Consider the following 7,091-nt stretch of genomic DNA (forward strand, 5'->3'; position numbering starts at 1 on the left):
AATAGGCTTACCGTGATTCAGAGTCCCGTTCTTCACCTCTGTGCCTGCCTGCTAGCTGCCTGCCTGCTGCCTGTCTGCTTTAGAGCGCAAGTCGTTCGTGCCCCAACTAGTTAGATTCGGCGAGTGCTAACAGGTGACGTCACATCTCTGGCGCGGTTCTCTGCCAGCCAAGTTCTGTGGTGCTGTGTGTTCTTCACCTTGGTCGCTGGTGTAGAAGTAGCTTGCTAATAGCATCACTGGTTTTCACCAGCGTGCTAGCTGGTCAGTGGTCAGAAGATTCATGGTTAGAACAGTACAGGGACTGGCTACACCAGAGGAGCTTCACTTGATCATTTATTAATACTTGCTTGATACTGTTCATATTAATATTATGGTAATGAGGCCATTCTTGTGATGTGACAATGTCGTAGGTCGTTGACGAGAAAGTGGTTTAAACAGGCTACTCATTAAACCAAACGAAACAGTCAATTTTCAGGTGAATAGATCAATAAATGTTCTGTTATTTTTTGCTTCTTTCTTTGTTCACGGAGCCTGTGGACTGCAGCGGTCTTGGCTCTCGTCCAACACCACAGAGAAGGAGACCCGAGACAATGAGGGGGAAGTGTCACTCCTCACCTCTTCAACTGACCCTTTTCACCTCCGTTCCTTGTTTTCCACCCTCATCTTCTTCTGCTACTTCCGCTTCCTAATCTTCTCATTTTTTCGGTGCTTTCTTACATTATTCTCCTCTGCTTCCGCTCTATGCTTTAATATGGCTGTTTAATATGGGGGTCAGATATGGGTCTTGTGTTATGGGGGTCAGATGGCTGAGCGTTTAAGGAGTCGGGCTACCAATCAGAAGGTTGCCAGTTCAATTCCCGGCCGTGACAAATGAAGTTGTGTTCCTGGGCAAGGCACTTCACCCTACTTGCCTCGTCCCTGTACTTACTGTAAGTGGCTCTTGATAAGAGCATCTGCAAAATGCGTAAATGTAATCCAATAATATCTTCGTGCACAGTGACACTTGTGTATTTGGGAAAGATGGAAGCCCTGTCTTGTTTTACCAAGCCAAAGTGTCTACAACTAGACCAAGGATATTGAGATAAATAGCTATTGAAGCATAAACACCTCTGTTCTCAGACCCCGACGAAGGGTTTTTCATTTGTTTGCCCAAATACGTACACTAGCCCCCCTGACAATATCTGACAATATTTACAAAGCAAGGTGTTCAAGTACTCCAGGGATATTGCAAGTCGATTTGGAAGAGCCTAATTTAATTTTCTGTTGCTTTACCATCACAATAAGCTTGTCAACAAATACAAAACAAGTGAGATTATTAGAATCTCCCCAGCCTCTCCCCAGCCTCTCCCCAGCCTCTCCCCAGCCTCTCCCCAGCCTCTCCCCAGCCTACTGAGCCCTGAGGCAGGAGCCTTGCATCTGCATGATCAGAGCTGAGAGGCAGCTTCTTTCTCTCCCTCAGGTTTATGTCCTCATAGTGAGAAGTTGCAGCTAAGCCACTGCAGTAATGCGTATGCAAGATGAAAGGATTCACAATCAAACCATGGTGGGGACTGACTGGGGAGTTCTGATGCCAGCCGAGAGAGTGAAACTCTGCAGCTGACAAGAGACTGCTAGACATCAGTATGAGCCTCACTCATCCTTTAAATATCATGTAAGTTTACATTAAATACATGAACTCCATTACATCATTTAGGTTACTGTGTTGGTGTTGTGCTGGCTGATGGTTAGACATAATCTTCTTGATTGTGTGAGGTCATAGCCAGTGAACTTCCGGTCTGGCCAATGAGAGCTGTCTATCTGTGGTCAGTGATAAATGCCACCCTCTCAGCCTTATTTAAAAGCTTTGTCACGTCCACTTGACGGACGGCTGCAGTCTTTCGGGTGTAATGTACCAAAGGCAGTTTTTCTGTGTTTCTGAGTGTTAGTGCGTGTGTGTGTCAGGGGGGAACTGTATGTGTCTGCAAGTGTTTGTGTGTTTTTCCTTTGCGCGTGCGTGTGTTTGTATTGATCCCATCATTTCATTGAACAGCATAAGTCATCAGTCATATGGGAGTGGAGAGAAGGAACACAGGGCTGCAGTTCCAGGAGTTAAGTGGGCTGTGAGAGAGAGGCCCATTTGCCAGTCAAGATGGAGAGTGTTTTACCTGCCATCTAAAGTGGAGGTGTTTTATGGCGCTATCGTTCTATCCCTTCCTACAGGCCTGGGACTGCATTAAATATAGCCAAAAGACAGGGAAAACAGTCATGTGTGGGGGGTTAGGACCGGTAGGGAGGGTAATAAATAAAGTCCCCATGACACACAGTTGTTACTCTAATAAGGCCAGAACATAAAAGGAGGAAGGGAGGACTGAAGAGTTGGACTTTAAAGCTGAGCTGCGCACTGCGTGTCTCATTAGCGTGCTAATCTGTAATCTCCAGAGACTGTGCTTGGTCATCTGGGGGGAGTTGTGTACACCTCACAGCGTACTGCCTGACGGCGCTGGCTCACCAGACAGGAGGCTGCTGCCAGCTCTCCTCAGAGGACATCCTTTACCTGTAAGGTGACAGCTAACCTGTGGATGGGATTCCTTAGAGACAGGTTGGGATTGGAGAGAGGTGCAAGCTGGTGTTCTGACAGGTGTGTGTGGGGGCGGACTTCAAGGATGGACCGGAACCAGAGTGTGAGGGGTCTTGCCATATGTCTGTCTGATCAATAACATTTATGTTTTGGTATCAAGCAAATTTGTAACAATCACTTGAGTATAGTTGCTCTTCGACAGTTACTTTGGACTGCTCTGTTTTGTCATGCATGTTGCATGAATCAGTGTTTAATTCTTAATACAAACTCGCTGGATCAAATATCTCCTATTCTGAAAGTGAACCATAGCCCAGCTGGGAGTCTGTTCACTGCTCATCTGGAACAGTGCAGCAGTACTGGATCAACCCAAACACAACTGTATGCTAATGCATGCTCCCTGGAGACAGAGAGAGAGAAAAAAAAAAAAGTTCATGTCAGACTAGGACTTCTGAACTTCCCAGATTTTTGTGCCCTGTCCATAGCAGGATTTATCCTTCATTTGCAGAGTCACAAACACACGCGCACACACACACACACACACACACACACACACACACACACACACACGCACTTCACTGACAGAAAACAAATCATCACTATCCTATCCCTCTTCTCATCATTGCTCTCAATTACATGTGATTAAATGAAGTACTATAGATTTTTTAAATGTCTCTTTCTATCCCTCTCTCTTTCTCACCCTCCTCTCTTTTCTCCATCTCTTCAGAGATGGGGGATAATAATTGGTTCTATGGCTTTTAATTAATGAAAATAAGTGTTTCTCTACGATTGACTGCTCAGAAATGCTGTGCCATAAATAAGATCATTATAGTCTTTAAACGCAGTGCCACTGAGCCAATTAAACCAGTTGAGCCTTCTATAAAACGTCAAATAGGCGTTGGCAGCAGAGACCCTAACTGAGACAAAAGCTAAAGAGTGATACTCTATGTGTGTGTGTGTGTGTCGCTGTGTGAGAGGATGGGTGTAAGTGACTGAGAGTGTGTGTGACTGTGTGTGTGTGTGTGTGTGTGTGTGACTGTGTGTGTGTGACTGTGAGTGTGTGTGTGTCATTTGTGGGTCTTGTCCCTGACAGGCTCGTTAAGGGGAGTGAAGCACATCGACCGACAGCCTGTGGCCGCACTAGCACTAATGAACTGAGAAACACACCCTCTGTCTTTCTCTCTCTTCGGCTTTATTCTTTACCTCCATGTACAGTAGATGTATGTGTCTCTGCTTTTTAATGTTGTTTCTATCCCTAAATTTTCTATCTCTCTGTATTCCCTCCATCCTACCACTTGCTGTAACCCAGTTTTTTTCGCTCTTTCTTTCGCTCTTGCTTTCGCTCTTTCTCTCTCATGCAGAAACTCAGTAACAATCCCTACTTTCGAATGACAACTGCAGAATAGTTATTTATTCCAAAACCTTTTAAACATGCCCTGAGGCTAGAACGAAGTTCTGTCAGAGGCAAGAACACATTTTATGAATTTGCACCTTGATGGAGGGGCACAACCTGTGTGATGTAATCTAATATTAACTCATTTATTAATGTGATCACATCATAACATTCATCTTGTTTGACAATATACTTTGTCTCATCTTATATTGCACTGGCTACTTAGTCTGTCAGTTGCTAAGTAACCAGTGCTGCTCCTTTATCTTATTTAGAAATTTAAATTGAGTGTATCTGGATTCTTCCAGCAAAGCTGAGCATGTACATTTGTACCCAGGACCCTGACAATCAGATTAGATCAAAAAGTCAAACAAAAATATTGTTGACTTAATTTGTCTCCAGCGGCTAGCTCCTTCCTCAGACTGAAGATCAAAGAAATATCCTTCGCTATCAGAGCGGTGAAGGGGGAGAGCAGTGCACATACACACACAAGCACAGAACACTTGTGCATTTACACAAACTGTCCTTATCCTGCCGCCCACACACTATCAAAGTCTCATCGTCCTTCTTGTCTGTTGCTTTGGTCTTTCTCCCACTGCTCGTCATCATTTATAAACATACACTGTCATTTCCATGTCTAATGAAAACCCACTCATTGTTTAGTCCTTCCTGCTGTGTGTTTAGATTATTTTTCCAATTGGCAGATTGTCTCTCATTTCAAAGACATCATTAAGTTCAAACACTTTAACGGTCTTATTTTGGTGTAATTGAATCAGTGTCACAGTGCTTACGGTAAGTGTAACTAACCATGTCCCTTTAGCCTTCAAGATAACAGCAGGTTACTGTTGAGGGTTTCTGTTCTCCTTCTCAGTCAGTGGGGATCAGTTCCCTTACTCTCCTTCCCTCCCTCCCGCTCTCCCTCTCTCTTTCTTTTTCTTTCTGTGTCTCTCTCTCTTTCTCTCACAGCAGTGGTGTGTTAGGCGAGATCTGAATCAGATTCAGGCTGACAGCCAAATTTAACATGACTGGAAAGCCTGGGACTCAGACCTGTAGACTTGGGCAGCCCCTCACCCTCACCCTGCACACACACATGCACACGCGCACCTTCTGCACGCTGCTCGAGTGGATGTCAGGAGCAATAATGTGACTCTGTTAAAAACCTGCCAAAGCCCGCTGGCAGCAACCAAAACAAAGAGCCACGACAAAGATGGATTCTTGTTAGTTTTTTTTACGTCCATGTTTGATCTTGGGTTTACATTTCTGTATCTGTTTGGTTTAGGGCTAGCATAGTACAGGGTATTTAGGTTTAAAAGGGCAAACACTTTCAAAAATGAGAGGAATCATCACTTATCACTGATTATCAAGGACTAACTTCAACCATGCCTGTAGCTGCCAGCTCATAGGAATCTAATTGCTCCTAACCGCTGCGGTTTGTGCACAAACATATAACTTGAATCTGGCAAGATGGCTTCTTGCTGGGTTGTGATCTTGTGTACTCAGCTGTTTCCCAAGGCTAGGTTCCCATAGCACCCACTACAAACCCACCCTGATCTCACAATGAACTGAATGAATCCAATGAACATCATGATGATTAAAGAGGGCCTCAAGCTGTCAAGTTTTTCTGTAGGTTTAGTAACCCTTTGAGAGTATGAAACAGTGTGATAGAAACTTGAAAGCACATGGAATGCTTCCGCCTACCCATTACACCTGTCAACAAATACAGACACAAACACACACTCTTACACTCATACTTATTCATCTGGTAAATCTTCAAATGATTGGTACCGAAGGGATGTAGACGGCATTAGCAATGATTGCATCTCTGAATATTGCTCATTATAAATACTGCCACACACACAAACACAATCAATCTCTCTGCCTCGTGCAGGTGTTTGTTTAGCTTTTAGGGTTCAGATGCCTGTGGTTTGAACTGTGCTGCGGTATGGCTTTGTCCTTGGCATTTTGTGAAAGAGAGGAGAGCCAGTGATGGCAGTTTTGAAATCCCTGTGGTGTTGCTGATTGCTAAATCCCCATGTGTGTGCATGTGTGTGTGTGCGTGTGTGCATGTGTGTGTGTGCGTGTGTGTGTGTGTGTGCGTATGCGTGTGTGTGTGTGTGTGCGTATGTATGTGTGTGTGTTTTGAAACCCCTGCTGCATTGAGGTACCACTGTGTCTGTTCTTTGGCTGGGCTGAGCCAGCACACAGTGCTGGCTCTGTGCACCTACAGAAGCCTCTTCATCATGTCCACCTAATTACCTTCCAGCTCCTGTCCTTCTAATTGTGTTTTAACAGAGGTCTTTCCTGTCCTGTCCTCACCTCACTCCATTCATTACAGCCTGAGTCTAACACTTCTCACTGGTTCTTCAGGCAAACAACTTCTGTTTAGTTGCTACGGACAGTGAGGGTGAGTAATCAAGACAGATTTTTCATTGACATTTCAGTGGACCACAGCACAATCTTCCACCAAAGGTCTTCTCCAGAAAGGCCCCATTTGGAAAATATTTGTATTGGGATGTGATGATCTGAACTAAAAATGTATTCACTTTTTAAATGAAAAGAAACAAGCGTTCCTGAATCCTAAAGCGTATGCCAATCTCATAGTAGTATATTTTAGTAGTATATCGTTTTTATGTGTTACTATGATGTTTAGGTTCTATTCACTATGTTACTATGATGTTTAGGTTCTATTCACTATGTTGCTATGATGTTTAGGTTCTATTCACTATGTTGCTATGATGTTTAGGTTCTATTCACTATGTTACTATGATGTTTAGGTTCTATTCACTATGTTGCTATGATGTTTAGGTTCTATTCACTATGTTGCTATGATGTTTAGGTTCTATTCACTATGTTATTATGATGTTTAGGTTCTATTCACTATGTTGCTATGATGTTTAGGTTCTATTCACTGTGTTGCTATGATGTATGGGTTTTATCCAGCATGTTTAGTTGTTCACCATCCTACAACAAAACCCAGTCCAAGTGAGTCGTGGTCTTGAGATGCCAAACCAGACCCTACCAGAGCAAGTTACACAGGAATAGCATAAACCTAGTCACAAATCCGTTGGCCTCGCTTGACTTTGATGTGTGCAGCAGAGTGTTTGGCACTTAAACTGGGACATTTACGCTCCCTGCCATCTACTACAA

Source organism: Hypomesus nipponensis, chromosome 18 (genome assembly GCF_054491055.1).
Source record: "Hypomesus nipponensis isolate SF chromosome 18, ASM5449105v1, whole genome shotgun sequence".
Lineage (NCBI taxonomy): Eukaryota > Metazoa > Chordata > Actinopteri > Osmeriformes > Osmeridae > Hypomesus > Hypomesus nipponensis.